The sequence below is a fragment of the Daucus carota genome, chromosome 3 (assembly GCF_001625215.2).
Source record: "Daucus carota subsp. sativus chromosome 3, DH1 v3.0, whole genome shotgun sequence".
Classification (NCBI taxonomy): domain Eukaryota; kingdom Viridiplantae; phylum Streptophyta; class Magnoliopsida; order Apiales; family Apiaceae; genus Daucus; species Daucus carota.
In genome coordinates this window covers 45064623-45090436 of record NC_030383.2, presented here as the reverse complement: position 1 = coordinate 45090436, position 25814 = coordinate 45064623, and the positions used below count along the sequence as shown (strand labels likewise).

Sequence of the window (25814 nt, the reverse complement as noted above, 5' to 3'; positions counted from 1 at the left end):
GGTGGTATTGGGTTGGAATGTTTAGTGTGGTGTGAGCTAGAGTTCACATTCCATGTCACGAAATTGTAAATCCATATATCAATACATTGATTTGAAATTTCTAATCCAAATACCATGAATTTGAAATTTTGATTGCTATTAACCGGATTAATTAACTATAAACCAAATTTTACCTGAATTTATATCATTAAACATAAACTAAACACCGCCTGAATTTACATTTAATCATAAATCAAACGCTACCTGAATTTACATCAAGAACATGCAACTTGGATTATGGTTCTGTGACATTCATAACCAAGCTGCAAAAGAATTAAACAAATAAGGCACTCTCCTTCTTTTCTTCCTTTTTGGGACAAAATAGGGCATCTTATTTGCCCTCAAGGGTGAACCCAGAAGGTAAGAAATTTTTGAAATTCTGTTGATCTTGAGCACCAAATCAAGATAAATTCTTATAGTGATCTCCATGGGCGGAGAATCCCCGTAAAATGAAAATAATTTCTTATTGTGTTCTTCATTAACAGAGAATCTAAACATCTTACGTTCTTCCTTACTCAGCACCCATCGAACTTTTGAAAAATTGTCACTAACGTGTTTACAACTATCTAATTTCAAACAAACTATCATTAGTTCACTACTGTCTTTACTGTTTAGGATGCCTCGAAATTTGACGGAGCAATTGGATTATAGATACATGTACGATTTTATCTGCCATACTTGCCAATAAAATATTGTTAGCATCATGTATATGCGACATAGAAGTGACAAGACTATGACCAGTTGCAAAGAAAGACCAGAGAAATAACAGAAACGGGTAAGAATAAATTTCTTAATTGCGATTTGCAATTATGGCGGGGCTGGAAAATCGCTAAAAGCTGTTTGAACTTTTGTACTTTTGACAGTTTTTCATATTTATACAATTCCAATCTAAAGGATCACAACTTAACATATAACGAAGTTGCAGAAATCAAAATTTAACTACCCTGCTGAACCTTGAGAAAATCTAACATAAAACTAGTCCAAGAATCTAGCAATACATGGACCTGAAACTTGGCTTTGCTGCCTAGACCCTGGCCATCAAAGCTGATCACCCAGTATGGCATGTATCTCATATTTGCACGTGATGGTCTTCCTCCTCCTATGCCATAACCACTCCACTGCAACACAAAAATTGGATTACGATGAACTGTAAGTTTGTATTGATCTAGTTATAGTAGGGAAAAATGTTGCTCCAACCAAGACATTAGCTCATTTTGAGAAACTGGATATTTCAATTCATGTGTACGTCTGTATGTTACACAATTTAACTTAAGCACAGAATAAGTGACTCTACTCACATCATTGAAGTCCAGGCTTCCATACATTCTTCCATAGGCACTACCATATGCACGCATAGGACCACCATAACCCAAAAATGATTCAGGTTCATCCACTGGGAAGTTTCTTCTTTGACTAAAATCTTCACCAGGCGTAGCTGTATCAATTGCCACCTGCAGCACAAATAATCAATGAAACAAAGAACTAAAATTTACTAGTAGCATATTTGATGTATCTAATCTCAAAAAAACATGACTAAACATTAGCTTTAGAAGAACTTCAAATATAACATAAATCATACATAAAAAAAACATGACTAAACATTAGCTTTAGAATGTAAATGCAGCAGTAAAGAGGACAATGTATGGACTCTATTTGCTTCAAATATATAAAATTACTCAAAAAAAGAGGACAGTGCAACATTAAAATATTTCATCCAATACCTGCTGACCACAAATCTCATGCTGCCTCCGAGACACACGTTCAGCAACTCCATCTTCATCAAAAGTCACAAAACCAAAACCACTGTGACCACTTCTTCTCGGGTCCTAGATTATATTGTTAACATGAGATTAATCTAAATAACATTTATTTAATTTATATTTGTGTTCTATTAAAAGAAACAACTTTAATTCCATCACAGCTAATACCTTAGGAACATAAACATCTGAGATTTGACCAAATCTCCCAAAATAATGGCAAAGATCTTCGACATTTGCTTAATATTTTTTCCCCCATTCCACGAACCCTTCTTGTTTAGGCAGAATGTTAGAAAATTGCAAGCCCAAAGGCAACACTGAATACATGAGTAAACATCATAAGTAGGCTTACTTGAATACATAGAATCTGGACGATCATACATGGTGGGAGCACCAAGTGCTGCATATCTTGTTGCAAAGATGTAAGAATTGTACGCACCATATCGACCCTGTGGCACTCGACATACTGGTTTGAAGTCATCTTCCTATAACCATATAGCAAATACTAGCTTAATCACGAGATTCCAATCGAACATAACTATTTCAAGTGACACACTAACAATTAATGTCAGTAATTGCCTTTGGTGTTGCTCGATCAACAACTATAGTAGGACCTCCCAATTCATGGGTTTCAGCCATCAAGTCATCCACCGATTCTGTAACCACAAACATTACAAATGGTGCCAAAATTTAATTGAAGAAAGAGATTGGTATTGATTAGAAGCACAGTAATCAGCCAAAAAAATATTACACAGATAACCAACATATGAAACAAAAAAGAACTACATACAGCCATATTCATACATCACCTGCATTTTCAAAAGTTATAAATCCAATTCCTCGATGCCCTTTGGCACTAATATCCTGCAAAATAGCAATAAATCAATAAAAACATCAATGGAGATCATCCTTGAAATTCAGGAATGTAACAATTAAAAGCATGAATAAAAAGGATATGTTTGAGTGGAAGAGAGTGTCACCTTTGGCATGTATAAATCTGTAATTTCACCGTACCTCTCAAAATAACTGCATGAAAAAGATGGATAAAATATACTTTTCGTTTCATACTTATTATGGCTCAACAAAAAGATAAATACTGATTACTAACAGACAACGTTACAGACATAAGAGACACTAATATTTCCATTTTTAATTACCTCGTGAATGTCCCTTCCCGTACAGATGGGGGAATACGAGCTACAAATATCCTGGTGACCTTTTTTGATGGTGGTGGCCGCATCTCCTCCTGTCAAACAAACACAATGTTAAAAAGTGTACAAAAATTTTAATCATTTATAAAATCGGATAGATTGTATTGTTACAAACACAAAACCTCCAGATTAAAATTGTGAATTTAACATCTGAACTAGTAATAGAAAACAACCTTTGGAGTGGCTACTTTCACTTCAAGTATTCTATTGCCAAGGTAATGCTCATTCTCCAGCGCCCACTGTGCAGCAGAGACAATACAAGAGTAATAAACATGACTATAATTTTAATGATAAATGATCTTATACCTCAGAGTACATCTAAATACAATTAATACAAGAGTAAAACAACGATAGATTCAAAATATATGTACCTTAGCATCCTCCACAGTAAAAAATGTTACATACCCAAAACCTCGGGATCGACTAGTTGACCGGACCTGCAAGCATACAAGACATATAAATGCATTATTAAACCTGGTGTTTTTCGATGTGCGCAATAATAAAGAGCACAACACCCAATTTTGAAGCGCTCCATCCAATTTTAAAACACAACTCGCAAAGCGCCATTAGTCACAAATTTAACAATTGCCAAAGAATAAACTTTTAAAAATAATAATAGAGGACATATAAAATAATATACATGTCAATAAATAAGCATGGAGAAATAATCAATAACATTCAACAATTCAAAAGCTTCAAAGTCATTAACCTTAATCTCCGGCAGAACAGTTCCTCTTCATCATATTAATATATTAGAATTAAAAATGAAAACTCCATATCTGAAACAATATGTTATACTGTGTGAAAGACCAAAGATAGGGTGATGTGTGATCTTTGTGATTATATTTCTCCTTATATATTTAGTTACTTTTGCATTGGATTTTATTTAGATTGTTTTCATGTTTTTCTCGTAGGAAATAAGGTATTCTCATAACTTAAAGATTGGAACAAAAGTGGCATTATTTGAAGTGTTTTCAAGTAATATTCAGTTTTTTGGGATAGTTGTGTTGTGTTCAATGTTTTGATCATTGGAAAACTTGAGAAAAGACCTTTAATTCAAGTATGGCTCAAAATTTAGTAGAGTTCCAATCAGCCCAAAAAATGGCCAGAAGCCGCCAGTTCGAATTTTCTACTTTAGACTCTTATTCTAAATTCCTTTGTATTATAATTATATATTTAAAATACAATTTTTATTTAGACATAGTTCAGTTTCTGTTTATCTGTATTGGGTGACACACGGGACATACAAGAGACATACATTATATAAAGAAGTTACAGACACAGGGCAGAAAACAGACACGGAGACGGAGTAGAGAAGTTACACGCAACAGATTAAGACAAAAAGGAAGAAAAGCCACCGGAAGAAGATAACTCTAGATTTTTTCCTTCTCTTCTTTACTTTTCTTAATTGTAACTGTTACTTAGATATGTGATGTTAGACTAAATTTTCATATAGGTCTTTAATGGATTCTTTTGATTATATATAAGTTGTTTCCGATTCTTTATTCTTGTGGTCATACAAATTACTTATATTGATTTGTGCATATTGCTTCTTAAGGATTTGATCACATTTGTGATTGAACTATTAATTTAGAAGGACTTGGAAAAGAAATCCTAAGTTTAGACCCCAATTAATATAGCCTAAGATTAAAACTTTGTAATAACTTCTGGTTAGCACAAGAATGAACCTAAACACCGTAGGTAGTCAATTAAGGCGATGCTTAATGCTGTTTCTAAATTTAAATTCTACATGGGGATATGGGGTTAATTCACAAATAAGAATCATGTGAGATTTGGAAGGTCCTGGTGAAACTTGATAGTTAGATTAGCAGTTAAACCAGAAGAATTGATGTAGGAGAAGAAACTTGTTGATTACAGAAGATGAAGTCAAAGGCCTAGCTTGTTAATCACGTGATTGTATTTAATTGAATTTTTGTTGGTTAAATTTCTAGTGTTAATTATTTTATCTTCTTAAGCCAATATGTGTTTTAACTTGAATTAGAATAACAATTATGTGTGGTATTTAGCAGCTTATATCTAGTTTTTATGGAACGAATTTTTATACTACTTGTAACGATACGTGCACTTGCGTATAAGTTGTAAATCGCTAATGTAGAAGTTTTTCTTCTTCACTTGTGCTTTTTTACAATTTCGAAATTGCAACACATGGGAATAAGAACACTTATTGACGCGCAACAAGTTAAAAAACATTCAAGTACAAACAAAGTTCTAATCTTTCGCTTGGCTGAAAAGAATTAAACAAAAAAAACCTGAGTTATATTACATATTCAATATAAGAAAGTAAGATAGTAATAGGGTGAAACAAAATGAATTGAAAATTTGAGCATAATTGGTAGAGTTGACCTCATGTCTTAAGTAATATGAGCACAATGGAAAAGTTAAAAATATTTTCCAATCAGACGTAGAAGGGGGGGTTGAATACGTCGTACCAATTTCTTCGATTTAATTTAATTGCGGATAATCTTTGTTTTAGTCCATGTTAAATCAATCGTAAATAAATAACTCCAGCAAGTCGGGGAATATTCTTGTATTAGAAATAATCCTCGGGTGCTACAAATTCCAACACAAGTGTCGGCTGCAGAGACTACAATCACTCTATTACAAACTCTCGATAAATACGATCTTCTAATTTGACTCTCGAGAATGTGTATAGTGTGTGCACTTACAAAGTGTGTAGTTGTTTTCAAATGAAAACACAAAGCTCTATTTATAGGCTTTCCAATAACTAACCATGGTTAACGAGTTCGTCCTGGATGACTTGAGTTCGTCCTGGACGGATTCGTTTTATAAAAATAAAACTAACTCCTTACAGTAGTGAAAGTGGCAATTTGTATATACATATATATATATACATCACAAACTTGCGCTTGAGAAGTGAATATACATATATATGTATATGGTCAAACGTTGCGCTTCATGAGGGTCAAACATGGCGCCTCAACAATCCACTGTGATTTGTACTTGGAGAAAATCTTCAGGAAACACAACTTGCGCCAAGGGGATTAAGTGTAGAGGCGCAACATTTGACCGGGTCAAATGTTGCGCTTCTTCAGTGTTGCCCTTCCACTGTATGCATGACTTAGCCGTTTCTGAAGAGAGTGACCCAAGTCAAAGTTGGCGCTTTGACTTGGAGTCAAACGATGCGCCATTCCCTCCACTGTATGTATACATGTTAGGAATCAATAATTTTTGATGATAACATAAACATTTTGTAACATGTCTTACTTAGAATCTTTATCAAATTTCAGTTGTAATTGTTACATTTCTTGTCTTTGGGAATTATCGACGGATGGGTAGAATAGGATGGCTAATTGTAAATATCCAATGCCATGTAATTTTATCTAAGTGAAGGATATTCAACTGATGAGATGTAACTGTTCAACTGATAAAGACTGGATGATGTTTCAACTGATGAAAATCAGGCATTCAACTGAAGACAAAGTGTTCAACTGATGATGCTGAGAAATTCAACTGATAAGACTGGAACAACATTCAACTGATGGAGTTTGTAATTCATTCAACTGATGAGCCGGGCATTCAACTGATAAAGTCAAGAGCAGTTGAAAGAAACCAGAACTTTCAACTGATGAAGCAAAGAGCAGTTGAAAGTGACTAGAGCTTAAGTCTGACAAATCACATGGATCGAATTACACTAAAATAGACATGGAAGCCTAATTAGGAAAATAAAGAAGAAGCAGAAACATACTTATCTCATGCAGTGCAATCTGGATCAAATCAAGATGATGGTCAAAGATGAAGACATCTCAAAAGCATGCATAAGACAAAGTTGTGCAGCATTGTTTTTAGATTAGAGTGCATTTTGTAATCTAGCTAAAAGCTTTGTAAAACTTGGAGTATATAACCAAGTTAGTAGCATCAGTTGAACTTGTTCAAATTACTTGAGAGAAAAATCTGAGAGTTAGAACTTGTTTGAGTGATGAACCAGCAGCTGTGCGAATTGTAAACAATCCACAGATTCTTCTATATAAAATCTCACGGGAGGATCATTCAATCCACCCGTATTTTTAATACTTGGTGTTTTTCTGTTTACTGTGTTCTTAGTGTATTATTCTTGAATCTTTTAAATTTGTAAAAGATTGTATTCAACCCCCCCCTTCTACAATCTTTCTCATAGTTGGTGTAAAATAACAATTGGTATCAGAGCCAGGTTCCCAACAAACAGGGAAAAAGATCAACACTGCTAGAGAAAGATGGGAAAGAAGGATGCTGGAGTGAAGATTCCTGTTCTTGACAAAGACAACTATTTTCACTGGAAAGTGAGAATGCATCTGCATCTGTTGTCCATTGATGAAAGCTATGTGAATTGTATTGAAAAAGGACCTCATGTCCCCATGAAGGTCTGCACAAGTATTGGAGCTGATGGTGAAGACATGGTAGGTAAGATGATTCCAAAACCTATCCATGAATATTCTCAAGAAGATACTGAAGAAGTGCACAAGGACAAGAAAACCATGAATCTTCTGTTCAATGGTTTGGATCAAGAAATGATTGATAGTGTTATCAGCTGCACAAGTGCCAAAGAAGTTTGGGACACCATCAGGACCATCTGTGAAGGGAATGAGCAAGTGAGAGAGAACAAGATGCAGCTTCTGATTCAACAATATGAGTCATTCCATTTCAAGGCTGGTGAAAGTTTGAGTGATACATTTAACAGATTTCAAAAACTGTTAAATGGTCTAAAGCTCTTTGGAAGAGTATATCAAGTTAAAGATTCAAACTTGAAATTCTTAAGAGCTCTTCCTAAAGAATGGAAGCCCATGACAGTCTCTCTCAGAAATACACAAGAGTTTAAAGACTATACTCTAGAGAGACTGTATGGAACCTTAAAAACTTATGAGCTTGAAATGGAGCAAGATGAAGAAATTGAGAAAAGCCAAAAGAAAGGGCATTCATCTGTGGCTCTAGTTGCAACTCTGGAGGATACTGTCAAGGACAAGGGAAAGTCTCAAGTTGAAGAAACTGAGAAGTTGGTCAAAGAGGAGAGCTCAGAGTCAAGCAAAGGAAGAAGAAAGGAGAAAGAAGTAGCTGATTCTGGTGAAGAAAGTGATGGAATTGATGAACATCTAGCCTTCCTGTCAAGAAGATTCTCCAAACTGAAATTCAAAAAGAATTTTAATTCTGCAAAATCTTTTAAAGGCAATCCCAAGTCTGATAGAAGCATGGTAGACAGATCAAAATTCAAGTGCTTCAACTGTGGGAATGCAGGTCACTTTGCAAATGAGTGCAGAAAGCCTAAAGTTGAGAAGAAGTCAAGTGAAAACATTGACTACAAAAAGAAATACTATGAACTTCTCAAACAAAAGGAAAGAGCATTCATCACAAAGGATGATTGGGCAGCTGGAGATGATTCTGATGAAGAGGAGGAGTTTGTCAATCTAGCTCTAATGGCCAACTCCACAGATCAAGAAGAAAACACTGGAAGCAATAGTCAGGTATTCACTACAAACCTAGTTGAGTTAACTAAAGATGAATGCAATGCTACCATTAATGAAATGTCTACAGAATTGTATCATTTGCATGTTTCTTTAAAATCTCTCACTAAGGAAAATAGTAGAATTAAGGAAGCTAACACCTTTCTTAGTGATAGAAACAGTGTTTTAGAAGCTCAATTTATTGAGTTTGAGAAGCTGAAAATTGAGTGTCAGACAGCCAAGGATGATCTCTTGGTTGTTCTGAAAAGAGAAGAGATCATAAGAAAGCAGCTTGATAAGGAACAAGAGATTATTTCCAAATGGAAATCTGGTAGGGATGTTTCCACCAACATCATCAACATGCAAGGTAGAGAGACCTTTGTAGAGAATGAGTGGAAGAGGAGTAAGAAAGTGCTTGAGATATCTGAGAACAGTTCAGGTGATGAGAATACTGATGATGATCATCAGTTGAAAGGCAAAGTCTCAACTGATGAGAGTCATCAGTTGAACAAAAACTCATCAGTTGACAAGAGTGTTCTCAAGAAGCTTAACAAGAAATATGGTCCTGTTAAAAAGAATTTTGTTAAAGGTGAGAATAGTTCTTCTGAGACCAGTGACAGTATTAATAACTCTCTTAATTCCAGTAACAAGAACAAGAAGAAGTTGGATACTAGTGAGCATAAATCTGAGGAGACTAAAAAGAAGAAAGGAAATAGAAATGGCAAAATAGGAGTTAACAAGCACACCAATTACACTCCCAATGCTAGTGCTCTTAGGAAAACCTGCAGTAAGTGTGGTAGTGTAAATCATTTATCTGCTAATTGTAAAACTGTGGTTGCTCCTAATTTATCCTTGCCTATTCCTATGACATCTGTTCCTCACATGAATTTATCTGCTATGAATATGATGCCTGGTTTATTGCCTCACAATCCTTATTCTCAGCCTAACATGCCATATATGTTCAATCCTTATTTTAATGCCTTTAACATGCCTCAATTTCATTCAAACTTGCATGGAATGAACAATTTATGCATGTCTCAAAGGCCTGTGTTTGAAAACAGAGTTGATATTCCAGTTTCTCAACCAAAACCAAAGATTGAACCTATTCAATCCAAGGAAAAGGTTGAGAAAGTGGAAAAGGCTGCTAAGACTAACAAATCTGGACCCAAAGCAATTTGGGTACCAAAATCAACTTGATCTGTTTGTGAAATGTGTGCAGGGAAACCACAAGAAGAATTTGTGGTACTTGGATAGTGGATGCTCCAGGCACATGACTGGTGATTCCTCCCTGCTCACAAAGTTTGTGGAGAAAGCTGGCCCTAGCATTACCTTTGGAGATGACAGCAAAGGATATACTATGGGATATGGCTTGATTGCAAAAGAGAATGTCATCATTGATGAAGTTGCATTGGTGTCTGGTCTTAAGCACAACTTGCTTAGCATCAGTCAGCTCTGTGACAAAGGTTACAAAGTCAATTTCACTCCTGCAGCCTGTGTTGTCACCAAAGGAGATGACAACAATGTGGTTCTGATTGGACAAAGAAAAGGAAATGTGTATGTAGCTGACTTCAATTCTGTCAAGTCTGAATCTATTACTTGCCTTCTCAGCAAAGCAAGCTCAGATGACAGTTGGCTATGGCATAAGAGATTGTCTCATCTAAATTTCAAAACCTTGAATGAGTTAGTAAAGAAGGACTTGGTAAGAGGTCTACCAAAGCTGGAATTCTCAAAAGATGGACTTTGTGGAGCCTGTCAGCTAGGAAAGCAAAAGAGAAGCTCTTTCAAAAGCAAGACTCTTTCATCAATTGTGAAGCCCCTTCAGCTCTTGCATATGGATTTGTTTGGACCAGTCAACATCATGTCTATTTCAAAGAAGAAATATTGCCTAGTGATTGTTGATGATTTTTCAAAATTCACTTGGACTTTCTTCCTGCATTCTAAGGATGAAGCTGGGAAAATCATCATCAATCATATCAAGGCATTAAACAACAATCCAGATGTCAAAATTGGAAGGATAAGAAGTGACAATGGGACAGAATTCAAGAACTCTGTGATGAAAGAATTTTGTGAAGAAGAGGGAATTATTCATGAGTTCTCTGCACCAAGAACTCCACAACAAAATGGTGTTGTTGAAAGGAAGAATAGAACTCTTATTGAAGCTGCAAGAACCATGATTAATGAAGCTCAACTTCCAACCTATTTTTGGGCTGAAGCTGTAAACACTGCTTGTTTCACTCAAAACATTTCACTAATTACCAAACCTCACAATCTAACTCCCTTTCAACTCTTCAAAGGAAAGAAGCCAACAATTAGCTTTCTTCATGTGTTTGGATGCAAGTGTTATGTTCTAAGAAATCAAGGTGAAAATCTTGGAAAATTTGAGGCCAAGGCAGATGAAGCTATTTTTGTTGGATACTCTGATGGAAAATCATTTAGAGTATATAATCTGAGAACCAACATTGTTATGGAATCAATCCATGTGGTTTTTGATGATAAGAAGATTCAAGGATTCTCAGATGAAGGATTTCATGATAATCTCATATTTGAAAATGAAGGTGAAGGTGATCTGTATGACAGTGATGATGATGATGACATTATTCAAAATGTTGGAATTAATCCTGGGATTAATATCCCAACTGATGACTCTCTGGTGCAAGAAACAACTGCAATTGGAAATTCAACTGAAGCATCAGTTGAAACTACATTGGAGGGATCAGTTGAAACACCTCAAGGATCATCAGTTGAAAGAATGTCTCAAAGTTTCAATCAGTCTAGAAATAATGAGATGTCAAATTTAGGGGGAGCTTTCCAACATGGAAACCTGAACTTCAATAATGAAGCCACATCATCAAGACAATCACTTCCACCACAAAGAAAGTGGACAAGGGATCATCCTTTTGAGCTAATTATTGGAGATGCAAATGCATCTGTACAAACAAGAAGAGCAACTCAAGATGAGTGTTTGTATAGTGCATTCCTTTCACAGGATGAACCTAAAGTCATAGAAGATGCTCTCAAAGATGCTGATTGGGTTCTTGCTATGCAAGAAGAATTAAATCAATTTGAGAGAAACAATGTATGGAAGCTGGTACCCAAACCTAAAAACAGAACAATTGTAGGAACAAGGTGGGTATTCAGAAACAAGGTGGATGAGAATGGAGTTGTCACCAGAAACAAGGCAAGGCTTGTTGCTAAAGGATATTCTCAATCTGAAGGAATTGATTTTGATGAGACCTTTGCACCAGTTGCAAGACTAGAAGCAATAAGAATCTTCCTGGCCTATGCTGCTCATGCAAACTTTAAAGTTTATCAAATGGATGTCAAGAGTGCTTTTCTAAATGGTGAACTGGAAGAGGAGGTATATGTCAGTCAGCCTCCTGGTTTTGAAGATCCAGAATTTCCAGAGTATGTTTACTTTTTATTAAAAGCACTCTATGGACTAAAGCAAGCACCAAGGGCATGGTATGACACTCTGTCTCAATTCTTGTTAGACAATCATTTTTCCAGAGGAACTGTGGATAAAACACTGTTTTACAGAAATGTAAATGGTGCCTTTATTCTGGTTCAAATTTATGTAGATGATATAATCTTTGGTTCTACAGATGAGAAACTTTGCAAGAAGTTTGCTAATCTAATGAAAAGTCAGTATGAAATGAGCATGATGGGAGAGCTCACCTACTTTCTTGGTTTACAAGTTAAACAAGTAAAGGAAGGTATATTCATAAATCAAACTAAGTACATTTATGATCTACTTAAAAAGTTTGATTTATTGGATTGCAAAGAAGCTAAGACTCCCATGCCAACAGCCACTAAATTAGAATTAAGTCCTAATGAGAAATCTGTGGACATCTCTAATTATAGAGGCATGGTTGGTTCTCTTTTATATTTGACAGCTAGTAGACCAGATATTATGTTTTCTACATGTCTCTGTGCTAGATTTCAATCTGATCCTAAAGAATCACATCTTATTGCTATAAAAAGAATATTCAGATATCTTAAGGGAACATCAAATCTTGGTATTTGGTACCCTAAAGACTCTGGATTTGATCTAATTGGATATTCAGATGCTGATTTTGCAGGATGCAAAATTGATAGAAAAAGTACAACAGGCACCTGTCAATTTCTTGGTGACAGATTGATTTCTTGGTTTAGCAAAAAGCAAAATTCTGTATCAACCTCTACAGCTGAGGCTGAGTACATTGCAGCTGGAAGCTGTTGTGCACAATTATTGTGGATGAGAAATCAATTACTTGATTATGGATTAAATCTCTCAAAAATCCCAATATTTTGTGACAACACCAGTGCTATTGCTATAACTGAAAATCCAGTACAACACTCAAGAACCAAGCACATTGACATCAAATACCACTTCATAAGGGAACATGTGATGGCTGGTACTGTTGAAATGCATTTTGTTCCAAGTGAAGAACAGATTGCAGATATTTTTACAAAGCCTCTTGATGAATCCACATTCACAAGGTTGGTAAGTAAATTAGGTATGTTAAATTTCTCCTAATTTAGAGTGAATTTTTCTGTAATTTGGCAGCCAGAATTTGATTAATTTTGATTTATCAAAATTGAATTAATTATAATTTTGGATAAAGTCTATAATATTTCAACTGATGAACTAGTGAAATTGTTTCAACTGATGCTTGAAACAATATCCTCTTGCGTTGTTTTTCATTCAACTGATGACACCAGTTGAAGACGCCTTCAACTGATCTCCATCAGTTGAATAGGAAGTTTAAAGAGACGCTTATTTCATCCGTTGAAAGTATTATCAGATCTGAGCCGTTGAAATTTCTTTTGTCTCTCACCTACTTTATACACACGATCGTGTGTGTAATTTTTGTAGAGTTCAATAAGAGTAATTTCTTCTCAACGGTAATTTCTCAGCCAATCACAGCAATTTTCTGAGAAAGTATTTAAGTGTTTTAATTTATTTTCACTTCCTTTCATCTCACTCTTTCGAATTCTTCAAGTTCTCTTCTCTCTCTGTGCAAAAGCAAACTCTAATTTTTCCTCAAGCTTTCTCTGTAACTACAATGGCACCAATGAAGAAGTATACTGCACCAAGTGGGTTTATTTATGAGAAGAACAACTTCGCGTCATTTGTGGATACCAAGGCTGTGGAGGAGAAGGAGTATCACAGGATGATGGAGTTCATCAAGTCAAGCCAGCTCTCCTATGCTATGACTGAAGCTCCCATCATCTACCATGAAATAGTGGAGGAGATGTGGACCTCTGCAGAGTTTAATAGTGAGAATGAAACTCTAACTTTCTCTATTAAAAATGAAACTCATTCTGTTAATGCTGATATTATGAAAGCATGCTTTAAGATTCCTGAAGATACTGTTTTATCTTTGCCTAGTGATGTTCAGTTGGTTAATTTACTTTATGCCATGAATTATGTTTTACCAACTGATGCCTTAGGTAAAATAGAGAGGAGGGGTCTTAGGAGAGAATGGAGTTATTTATGTGATGCTTTTATTAAGGCATTTTCTGGTAAAATTAGTAATTTTAATGCTCTTACTTCCCAGATTTTACAAATGCTTTACATGTACCTGACTAATGAATATTTCAACTTTGGTGGTTTGATGATCCAAGAAATTGGGGAGAAACTAGGTGATAAAACTGATAGACCTAGGAATATTTATTATGTCAGATTTCTTATGATGCTGGCTAATCATCTCAATGATAAGCTAGTTATTACTAACAAGGAAGCCAAGCTTCCCAGTTTTGTGCAGGAAAAGAGAGTCTTTAAAGACCTCTTTAGGATGAATTTATACCCCTCCTTGGAGGTGGTGTACCTGCCAACAATGGAGGCTGGAAAGCACAAAGAGGTACATGGCTTTCCTACTACTCTTTCTCAACCCTCACCCTCTTTGCTTTCTGCCATCAGGGCTGTTGAAGAGGCCCATCAACAGTCCACACAAGTGGCAAAACCTTCTAAAAACAAGTCTTCTAAACCAACCTCAGATGCCTCCCAAAAGACATCTGTTGTAAAATCCAAGAAACACAAACCTGAGGGGAGTGTGATTGGAGGTTGTGAGGGGGAGGGAAAGGGTGAACATAAAAGAAGCCCTAAGAATAAGGATGGAGAGATGTGTGTTGACCATCCTGGCCACTCTGCAGTCTCCCAAAAGACTGTAGATGTTAATATGGAATTAAACTCATCCCTAGCAGCATCCTCCCAAAAGGATGTTGCTATTGAAAATAGTCCTCAACCAGGGACACAGTCAAAAAGGGGGAGGGACACCACTTCTTCACCAATAAAAGCCTATGGGAGAAAGAAGCTAAGAAGTGAAAAACTGAAGCACTCTGCACACACACAGGCATCCATTCTGGATTTTATGCCTTTAACTTCTCAAAGTCAGATTGATGTGACTTCAATAAATGTGGAGTCACAGCCCCCTTCTTCATCTCAACCAATCACTCATATTTATGATCTTACCATCTCTACTCCTCAAACACAATCCCCAACCTCTTCTGTGGATGTGGAATTAATTCACACCACACTTGTAAATTCTCCATCTTTGGATTTCATGGAGAAGCCCCCATCTGAGATTGATCATCATCATTTTGATGATTTGTTGGATCTTTCTCTTCCATTTCCTTCTTCTGTGACAGTGTGTTCTGTGGATTTTCCTTTAAAATCAATCACCACAGACTCAACTATCACAGCTTCTAAACCTATTTCTTCATTTTCTTCAACTGATCTCCCTCATCAGTTGACAAGTGTTTGTCCTTCAACTGATCTGCTTAACAGCTCTCATCAGTTGAATGCCTCTTCTACTCATGTTTCAACTGATGTCTCTCATCAGTTGACAACTGCTGCTACTTCAATTAATTTACCTTTTTCTACAGCAGTTGATCACATGGTAGCACAAACACTTCTAGGATTGAGTGGAGTGAGCTATGGAGTGGAGAGGCAGCCTAGTGAGCTGGCAAAAGGAGAGGGTGTGGAGAGTCTGGCATTTTCTTCTAGCCAGGAAAAAGGAGAGGATAAGAGTGACCCTTTAGTAAGGGTAAGTGAGGGAGAGGTGAGTTGTGTGGTGAGCCAAGGGGAGCCCTTGATGCAAGAAAAGAGAGAAATTGAGAGAAATGCAGGTGTCAATGAAGGGTTTAGTGAACAAGAGTTTCAAGCTGAATACAGATCCATATTGGATGGTGTTTCACTAGACCCTGAGACTTTTACTCATGGGATGTCCTCCATTCAAGACTTTGCCAGATTGGACAATCAAGCAGCTGAGAGGCACCTCAATCTGATTCACACTACATCTTCAATGCTTAGAGCAAAGGAGGCATTAACAGCTCTGCCTGCCAATGCTGGAGATGATTTTCATTATGATGATAGTGATGAAGACCTCAATGATGCTCTTGAGGAATCCCTTGTTGAACAACCTACAACTTCTCTACCTTCATGGCTCTCCATGCAGTCTGCCAATGCAATTGTTGTTAGCATGGAGCTGGAAAGGCAAGCCTCCACCATTCTTCAATCACAACCTGGAAGCTCATCCTCCTCTCCAGCCATCTCTGCCACCATTGCCAGTCAAGCTCTAGAAAACCTCAAGCTTCACAAGTTTCAATCTCTTCATTTTCAGCATGAGATAGAGCATCTCAATTCTCTTATTGCCTCTGTTAAGACTGATCTGACCAAGCAAATTGATGAAAAGCTTCCAGCTCAGGTCAAATCAGCTCTTTCTGCATCTGAGCAAAAACAACTACAATTGGAGAAGCAAGTGGAAGCTCTGGAAGGAAATGTCTACACCTTAAACTCTAGAATGGATGAGATGTTGCAGCATCAAAGAATTCAGACTGGACTGCTTCAACATCTTCTTCTTGCCTCTGGTGTTTCACTTCCCAGTTCATCCCCTACACTTGCTGCTAACAAAAAGGGGGAGAAAGAATTACCAACTCCTGCAGAATTGATTAGTCAAATTCCTCCCCCTTTCCACACTGAAAGGGAAAAGCAGAAGATTGCAAGGATGAAAGAATTGGACTCCATTGCAAAGAGAGTGGTTCAACTGGGCAAGAAATCATCTACATCTTCTACAGCCACCACAGCTCAAATCTCTTTTCCAACCACAACCACAATTCTCAGGGTAATTACACCTGAGATTGTTATTCCCTCCAAGACAGAAAAGGGTGAGCCATCATTTCTGAATGAGTTCAAGCCAATTCTGTTTCCAAACAATTGTGGTTACTCCAGGCCTGGAAAAGACTCAAGCTCAATCTACTTTCCACTAGCCAGGCCTGGCAAAAATGAATACAAACTTTTGGGCCAAGAAATCAAAAGTTATAAAGATTGTGCAGATGTGGCCTTAAAGGCTCATTTTGCCATCATCTACAGAGAAGGCCAGAAGCTGTTTATTGGAACTGGCCATCCTCATTACTCATTTGCAAAAGCTGAAGAGGTGGCCAGAGAATGTGAAAAAGAGGAGTTTGAATCTCAACTCTCTTTGAACCAAATAGAGGTGGATGAAAGGTATGCTATTGAGCTGGAAGAGGAGTTGGCAGCTGAGCTTTTAAATGAGAAAGGATTGCCTCTTGAATCTTCTCCAAAGAAAAGAGAGTCAAGTCTAAAACTAAGATGCCTGAGGCAGCCAAGAGAAGAGAAGAAGTGCCAGAAAAGCCTATCTCAAAGCCTTCTTCTCCAATCAAGGATACCACAGTAGTACATCCAGATGTCAACTTCCATGATGAGCCAATAATGCCAAAGGAGGAACCAATTAACTTGGAAGATATCCCAATTCCAGCTTTTCTTGTTCAAGAATCCTCTAAGCCAAAGAAGAAAGTCAAGTCTGTGGCTAAGAGGATGGCTAACCCTCCTAAACCTCCAAAAGAACCTGAAAATCCTGATGACTATCTGATCATTGCTAACATTGAAGAAATTTCTGAGTTGGAGCTGGAGCTGGATGATCTTCAAGAAGTAAGAGGAATAGAAGCAACTTCAAAGTTACCTGAAAGATTGGTATTCTCTTACAAAAACAAGGGTGATGTCATCTGGCCTCTTCACAGAGTTCTGAATTCTGAGGGATTCAGTTCTCTAACAAAAATATATGGATCTATGAAGAGGACTGGAGGATTTACACCACCTGCAAAGCAAATGGTACTAAAGAGAATCCTTGAGATCAGGAAAGAATGGAACTCAGATGCTAGTCTACAAAGAAGGCTGAAAATTCCCTACACTGGAAAGAAAATTCATCATGAACCTACTCCAGTCATGGAATTTAGGGACAATCAAGGTGTTAGGAGATTTTTCAGACCTAAAGATCAACTCAAGGTTGCTAGCTTGAATACCCTGAAGACTCTTCAATCCAAGCTCAACAGACAAGATAGTGATGAAGAATGGTTCTACAGGATCTTTCAGAAGCAAATTAATATTCTTGAAGAAAAACTTAAGTCCAGAAGAAGAAGATCTTCTAGGAACAAGTAACTGCTCAGTCTAAAGGAGCATAATCATCTGTAATCTTTTCTAACTCTTGCATTTAAATTTTGCATTTTATTTTATTAATGTTTGTTATCATCAAGTGTAGAATTTATGTCTGCATCTTCTCCAGTCATAAATTGGGGAGATTGTTAGGAATCAATAATTTTTGATGATAACATAAACATTTTGTAACATGTCTTACTTAGAATCTTTATCAAATTTCAGTTGTAATTGTTACATTTCTTGTCTTTGGGAATTATCAACGGATGGGTAGAATAGGATGGCTAATTGTAAATATCCAATGCCATGTAATTTTATCTAAGTGAAGGATATTCAACTGATGAGATGTAACTGTTCAACTGATAAAGACTGGATGATGTTTCAACTGATGAAAATCAGGCATTCAACTGAAGACAAAGTGTTCAACTGATGATGCTGAGAAATTCAACTGATAAGACTGGAACAACATTCAACTGATGGAGTTTGTAATTCATTCAACTGATGAGCCGGGCATTCAACTGATAAAGTCAAGAGCAGTTGAAAGAAACCAGAACTTTCAACTGATGAAGCAAAGAGCAGTTGAAAGTGACTAGAGCTTAAGTCTGACAAATCACATGGATCGAATTACACTAAAATAGACATGGAAGCCTAATTAGGAAAATAAAGAAGAAGCAGAAACATACTTATCTCATGCAGTGCAATCTGGATCAAATCAAGATGATGGTCAAAGATGAAGACATCTCAGAAAGCATGCATAAGACAAAGTTGTGCAGCATTGTTTTTAGATTAGAGTGCATTTTGTAATCTAGCTAAAAGCTTTGTAAACTTGGAGTATATAACCAAGTTAGTAGCATCAGTTGAACTTGTTCAAATTACTTGAGAGAAAAATCTGAGAGTTAGAACTTGTTTGAGTGATGAACCAGCAGCTGTGCGAATTGTAAACAATCCACAGATTCTTCTATATAAAATCTCACGGGTGGATCATTCAATCCACCCGTATTTTTAATACTTGGTGTTTTTCTGTTTACTGTGTTCTTAGTGTATTATTCTTGAATCTTTTAAATTTGTAAAAGATTGTATTCAACCCCCCCCTTCTACAATCTTTCTCATAGTTGGTGTAAAATAACAATACAGATGAGTACTTAGACAGAAAAACCAAAGTTGCGCCTTGGAACAAGCTTTGGGGTCGCAACCTTTGACTTGGTCAAAGGCTGCGCTCCACCAGTGGTAAAATAAGCATAGACTTAGATTTCTACTTAGAGAAATCTTCGAGTCATTCCATTTTGCACAAATTAAATATATACATATATATATATAATTAATTGTGTTAAATTAATTACTTGAATTATTTAAATCCAAATAATTCACAATTAATACATATAAATATATATATATATATATATATCTATATATATATATCTAATTAAAAAGTTCCTTTGGCAATATATCCTGGCGCAGCTCGATTGACTTGATCAATTAATCCGTTGATCGAATCCACTGAATACTTCGTATGTCCTGACGTCCTGTGCACTGGTCTGGTTCACGAACGACTCGAACTGAAATAATTCTTTGAATCCGTTGCTTGATAATGTACTTGATCAGTCATTCCGGGTTAGGTGTTGCTTCGATAAATTTGATTATAAATAATCAAATTAAATATACTGGAATCTTCTGGTCTTTGATACTTGATCTTCAGGCAATCTTGATAGCAGACACATTGAAACTTATTCTTCACTGAGGCTTGAACATGTTAATGAACTTCTTTCAGTGGACGGATGCTTGTCTCAGATATCTTGATTGTCTTTGTCTGTTCGTATCGAATCTCCACTGAAGCTCCCATCATCTACCATGAAATAGTGGAGGAGATGTGGACCTCTGCAGAGTTTAATAGTGAGAATGAAACTCTAACTTTCTCTATTAAAAATGAAACTCATTCTGTTAATGCTGATATTATGAAAGCATGCTTTAAGATTCCTGAAGATACTGTTTTTATCTTTGCCTAGTGATGTTCAGTTGGTTAATTTACTTTATGCCATGAATTAGGTTTTACCAACTGATGCCTAGGTAAAATAGAGAGGAGGGGTCTTAGGAGAGAATGGAGTTATTTATGTGATGCTTTTATTAAGGCATTTTCTGGTAAAATTAGTAATTTTAATGCTCTTACTCCCAGATTTTACAAGGCTTTACATGTACCTGACTAATGAATATTTCACAACTTTGGTGGTTTGATGATCCAAGAAATTGGGGAGAAACAGTGATAAAACTGATAGACCTAGGAATATTTATTAGTCAGATTTCTTATGATGCGGGCTAATCATCTCAATGAAAGCTAGTTTATTACTAACAAGGAAGCCAAGCTTCCCAGTTTTGTGCAGGAAAAGAGAGTCTTAAAGACCTCTTTAGGATGAATTTATACCCCTCCTTGGAGGTGGTGTACCTGCCAACAATGGAGGCTGAGAAGCACAAAGAGGTACATGGCTTTCCTACTACTCTTCTCAACCCTCACCCTCTTGCTTCTGCCATCAGGGCTGTTGAAGAGGCCCATCAACAGTCCACACAAGTGGCAAAACCTTACTAAAACAAGTCTTCTAAACCAACCTCAGATGCCTCCAAAAGACATCTGTTGTAAAATCCAAGAAACACAAACGAGGGAGTGTGATTGGAGGTTGTGAGGGGGAGGGAAAGGGTGAACATAAAAGAAGCCCTAAGAATAAGGATGGAGAGATGTGTGTTGACCATCCTGGCCACTCTGCAGTCTCCCAAAAGACTGTAGATGTTAATATGGAATTAAACTCATCCCTAGCAGCATCCTCCCAAAAGGATGTTGCTATGAAAATAGTCCTCAACCAGGGACACAGTCAAAAAGGGGAGGGACACCACTCTTCACCAATAAAAGCCTATGGGAGAAAGAAGCTAAGAATGAAAACTGAAGCCCTCTGCACACACACAGGCATCATTCTGGATTTTATGCCTTTAACTTCTCAAAGTCAGATTGATGTGACTCAATAAATGTGAGTCACAGCCCCCTTTCTCATCAACCAATCACTCATATTTATGATCTTACCATCTCTACCCTCAAACACAATCCCCAACCTCTTCTGGGATGTGGAATTAATCACACCACACTGTAAATTCTCCATCTTTGGATTTCATGGAGAAGCCCCCATCTGAGATTGATCATCATCATTTTGATGATTGTGTTGATCTTTCCTTCCATTTCCTTCTTCTTGTGACAGTGTGTCTGTGGATTTTCCTTTAAAATCATCACCACAGACTCAACTATCACAGCTCTAAACCTATTTCTTCATTTTCTTCAACTGATCCCCTCATCAGTTGACAAGTGTTTGTCCTTCAACGGATCTGCTTAACAGCTCTCATCAGTTGAATGCCTCTCTACTCATGTTTTCAACTGATGTCTCTCATCAGTTGACAACTGCTGCTTACTTCAATTAATTTACTTTTTCTACAGCAGTTGATCACATGGTAGCACAAACACTTCTAGGATTGAGTGGAGTGAGCTATGGAGTGGAGAGGCAGCCTAGTGAGCTGGCAAAGGAGAGGGTGTGGAGGAGTCTGGCATTTTCTTCTAGCCAGGAAAAAGGAAGGATAAGAGTGACCCTTTAGTAAGGGTAAGTGAGGGAGAGGTAGTTGTGTGGTGAGCCAAGGGGAGCCCTTGATGCAAGAAAAGAGAGAAATTGAGAGAAATGCAGGTGTCAATGAAGGGTTTAGTGAACAAGAGTTTCAAGCTGAATACAGATCCATATTGGATGGTGTTTCACTAGACCTGAGACTTTTACTCATGGGATGTCCTCCATTCAAGACTTTGCCAGATTGGACAATCAAGCAGCTGAGAGGCACCTCAATCTGATTCACACTACATCTTCAATGCTTAGAGCAAAGGAGGCATTAACAGCTCTGCTGCCAATGCTGGAGATGATTTCATATGATGATAGTGATGAAGACCTCAATGATGCTCTTGAGGAATCCCTTGTTGAACAACCTACAACTTCTCTACCTTCATGGCTCTCCATGCAGTCTGCCAATGCAATTGTTGTTAGCAGGGAGCTGGAAAGGCAAGCCTCCACCATTCTTCAATCACAACCTGGAAGCTCATCCTCCTCTCCAGCCATCTCTGCCACCATTGCCAGTCAAGCTCTAGAAAACCTCAAGCTTCACAAGTTTCAATCTCTCATTTCAGCATGAGATAGAGCATCTCAATTCTCTTATTGCCTCTGTTAAGACTGATCTGACCAAGCAAATTGATGAAAAGCTTCCAGCTCAGGTCAAATCAGCTCTTTCTGCATCTGACAAAAACAACTACAATTGGAGAAGCAAGTGGAAGCTCTGGAAGGAAATGTCTACACCTTAAACTCGAGAATGGATGAGATGTGGCAGCATCAAAGAATTCAGACTGGACTGCTTCAACACTTCTCTTGCCTCTGGTGTTTCACTTCCCAGTTCATCCCCTACACTGCTGCTAACAAAAAGGGGGAGAAAGAATTACCACAACTCCTGCAGAATTGATTAGTCAAATTCCTCCCCCTTTCCACACTGAAAGGGAAAGCAGAAGATTGCAAGGATGAAAGAATTGGACTCCATTGCAAAGAGAGTGGTTCAACTGGGCAAGAAATCATCTACATCTTCTACAGCCACCACAGCTCAAATCTCTTTTCCAACCACAACCACAATTCTCAGGGTAATTACACCTGAGATTGTTATTCCCTCCAAGACAGAAAAGGGTGAGCCATCATTTCTGAATGAGTTCAAGCAATTCTGTTTCCAAACAATTGTGGTTACTCCAGGCCTGGAAAAGACTCAAGCTCAACTACTTTCCACTAGCCAGGCCTGGCAAAAATGAATACAAACTTTTGGGCCAAGAAATCAAAAGTTATAAAGATTGTGCAGATGTGGCCTTAAAGGCTCATTTTGCCATCATCTACAGAGAAGGCCAGAAGCTGTTTATTGGAACTGGCCATCCTCATTACCATTTGCAAAAGCTGAAGAGGGGGCCAGAGAATGTGAAAAAGAGGAGTTTGAATCTCAACTCTCTTGAACCAAATAGAGGTGGATGAAAGGTATGCTATTGAGCTGGAAGAGGAGTTGGCAGCTGAGCTTTTAAATGAGAAAGGATTGCCTCTTGAATCTTCTCCAAGAAAAAGAGAGTCAAGTCTAAAACTAGATGCCTGAGGCAGCCAAGAGAAGAGAAGAGTGCCAGAAAAGCCTATCTCAAAGCCTTCTTCTCCAATCAAGGATACCACAGTAGTACATCCAGATGTCAACTTCCATGATGAGCCAATAATGCCAAAGGAGGAACCAATTAACTTGGAAGATATCCCAATTCCAGAACTACATTGGAGGGATCAGTTGAAACACCTCAAGGATCATCAGTTTGAAAGATGTCTCAAAGTTTCATAAAATCAGTCTAGAAAAATGAGATGTCAAATTAGGGGGAGCTTTCCAACATGGAAACCTGAACTTCAATAATAAGCACATCAATCAAGACAATCACTTCCAAGCCACAAAGAAAGTGGACAAGGGATCCAGGTCCTTTTTGAGCTAATTATGGAATGCAATGCATCTGTACAACAAGAAGAGCAACTCAAGATGAGTGTTTGTATAGTGCATTCCTTTCACAGGATGAACCTAAAGTCATAGAAGATGCTCTCAAAGATGCTGATTGGGTTCTTGCTATGCAAGAAGAATTAAATCAATTGAGAGAAACAATGTATTAAGCTGGTACCCCAAACTAAAAACAGAACAATTGTAGGAACAAGGTGGGTATTCAGAACAAGGTGGATGAGAATGGAGTTGTCACCAGAAACAAGGCAAGGCTTGTTGCTAAAGGATATTCTCAATCTGAAGGAGAATTGATTTTGATGAGACCTTTGCACCAGTTGCAAGACTAGAAGCAATAAGACTCTTCCTGGCCTATGCTGCTCATTGCAAACTTTAAAGTTTATCAAATGGATGTCAAGAGTGCTTTTCTAAATGGTGAACTGGAAGAGGAGGTATAATGTCAGTCAGCCTCCTGGTTTTGAAGATCCAGAATTTCCAGAGTATGTTACTTTATACTTAAAAGCACTCTATGGACTAAAGCAAGCACCAAGGGCATGGTATGACACTCTGTCTCAATTCTTGTTAGACAATCATTTTTCCAGAGGAACTGTGGATAAAACACTGTTTAAAGAAATGTAAATGGTGCCTTTATTCTGGTTCAAATTTATGTAGATGATATAATCTTTGGTTCTACAGATGAGAAACTTTGCAAGAAGTTTGCTAATCTAATGAAAGTCAGTATGAAATGAGCATGATGGGAGAGCTCACCTACTTTCTTGGTTACAAGTTAAACAAGTAAAGGAAGGTATATTCATAAATCAAACTAAGTACATTTATGATCTACTTAAAAAGTTTGATTTATTGGATTGCAAAAGAAGCTAAGACTCCCATGCCAACAGCCACTAAATTAGAATTAAGTCCTAATGAGAAATCTGTGGACATCTCTAATTATAGAGGCATGGTTGGTTCTCTTTTATATTTGACAGCTAGTAGACCAGATATTATGTTTTCTACATGTCTCTGTGCTAGATTTCAATCTGATCCTAAAGAATCACATCTTATTGCTATAAAAAGAATATTCAGATATCTTAAGGGAACATCAAATCTTGGTATTTGGTACCCTAAAGACTCTGGATTTGATCTAATTGGATATTCAGATGCTGATTTTGCAGGATGCAAAATTGATAGAAAAAGTACAACAGGCACCTGTCAATTTCTTGGTGACAGATTGATTTCTTGGTTTAGCAAAAAGCAAAATTCTGTATCAACCTCTACAGCTGAGGCTGAGTACATTGCAGCTGGAAGCTGTTGTGCACAATTATTGTGGATGAGAAATCAATTACTTGATTATGGATTAAATCTCTCAAAAATCCCAATATTTTGTGACAACACCAGTGCTATTGCTATAACTGAAAATCCAGTACAACACTCAAGAACCAAGCACATTGACATCAAATACCACTTCATAAGGGAACATGTGATGGCTGGTACTGTTGAAATGCATTTTGTTCCAAGTGAAGAACAGATTGCAGATATTTTTACAAAGCCTCTTGATGAATCCACATTCACAAGGTTGGTAAGTAAATTAGGTATGTTAAATTTCTCCTAATTTAGAGTGAATTTTTCTGTAATTTGGCAGCCAGAATTTGATTAATTTTGATTTATCAAAATTGAATTAATTATAATTTTGGATAAAGTCTATAATATTTCAACTGATGAACTAGTGAAATTGTTTCAACTGATGCTTGAAACAATATCCTCTTGCGTTGTTTTTCATTCAACTGATGACACCAGTTGAAGACGCCTTCAACTGATCTCCATCAGTTGAATAGGAAGTTTAAAGAGACGCTTATTTCATCCGTTGAAAGTATTATCAGATCTGAGCCGTTGAAATTTCTTTTGTCTCTCACCTACTTTATACACACGATCGTGTGTGTAATTTTTGTAGAGTTCAATAAGAGTAATTTCTTCTCAACGGTAATTTCTCAGCCAATCACAGCAATTTTCTGAGAAAGTATTTAAGTGTTTTAATTTATTTTCACTTCCTTTCATCTCACTCTTTCGAATTCTTCAAGTTCTCTTCTCTCTCTGTGCAAAAGCAAACTCTAATTTTTCCTCAAGCTTTCTCTGTAACTACAATGGCACCAATGAAGAAGTATACTGCACCAAGTGGGTTTATTTATGAGAAGAACAACTTCGCGTCATTTGTGGATACCAAGGCTGTGGAGGAGAAGGAGTATCACAGGATGATGGAGTTCATCAAGTCAAGCCAGCTCTCCTATGCTATGACTGAAGCTCCCATCATCTACCATGAAATAGTGGAGGAGATGTGGACCTCTGCAGAGTTTAATAGTGAGAATGAAAC

At 37.1% G+C, this 25814-nt stretch overlaps 1 pseudogene; it reads right to left on the bottom strand.

The window, feature by feature from the left end:
- Window positions 1-855: 855 nt before the first annotated feature.
- LOC108213723 (uncharacterized) overlaps window positions 856-25814 on the bottom strand; it is a 44836-nt pseudogene continuing 19877 nt past the window's right edge.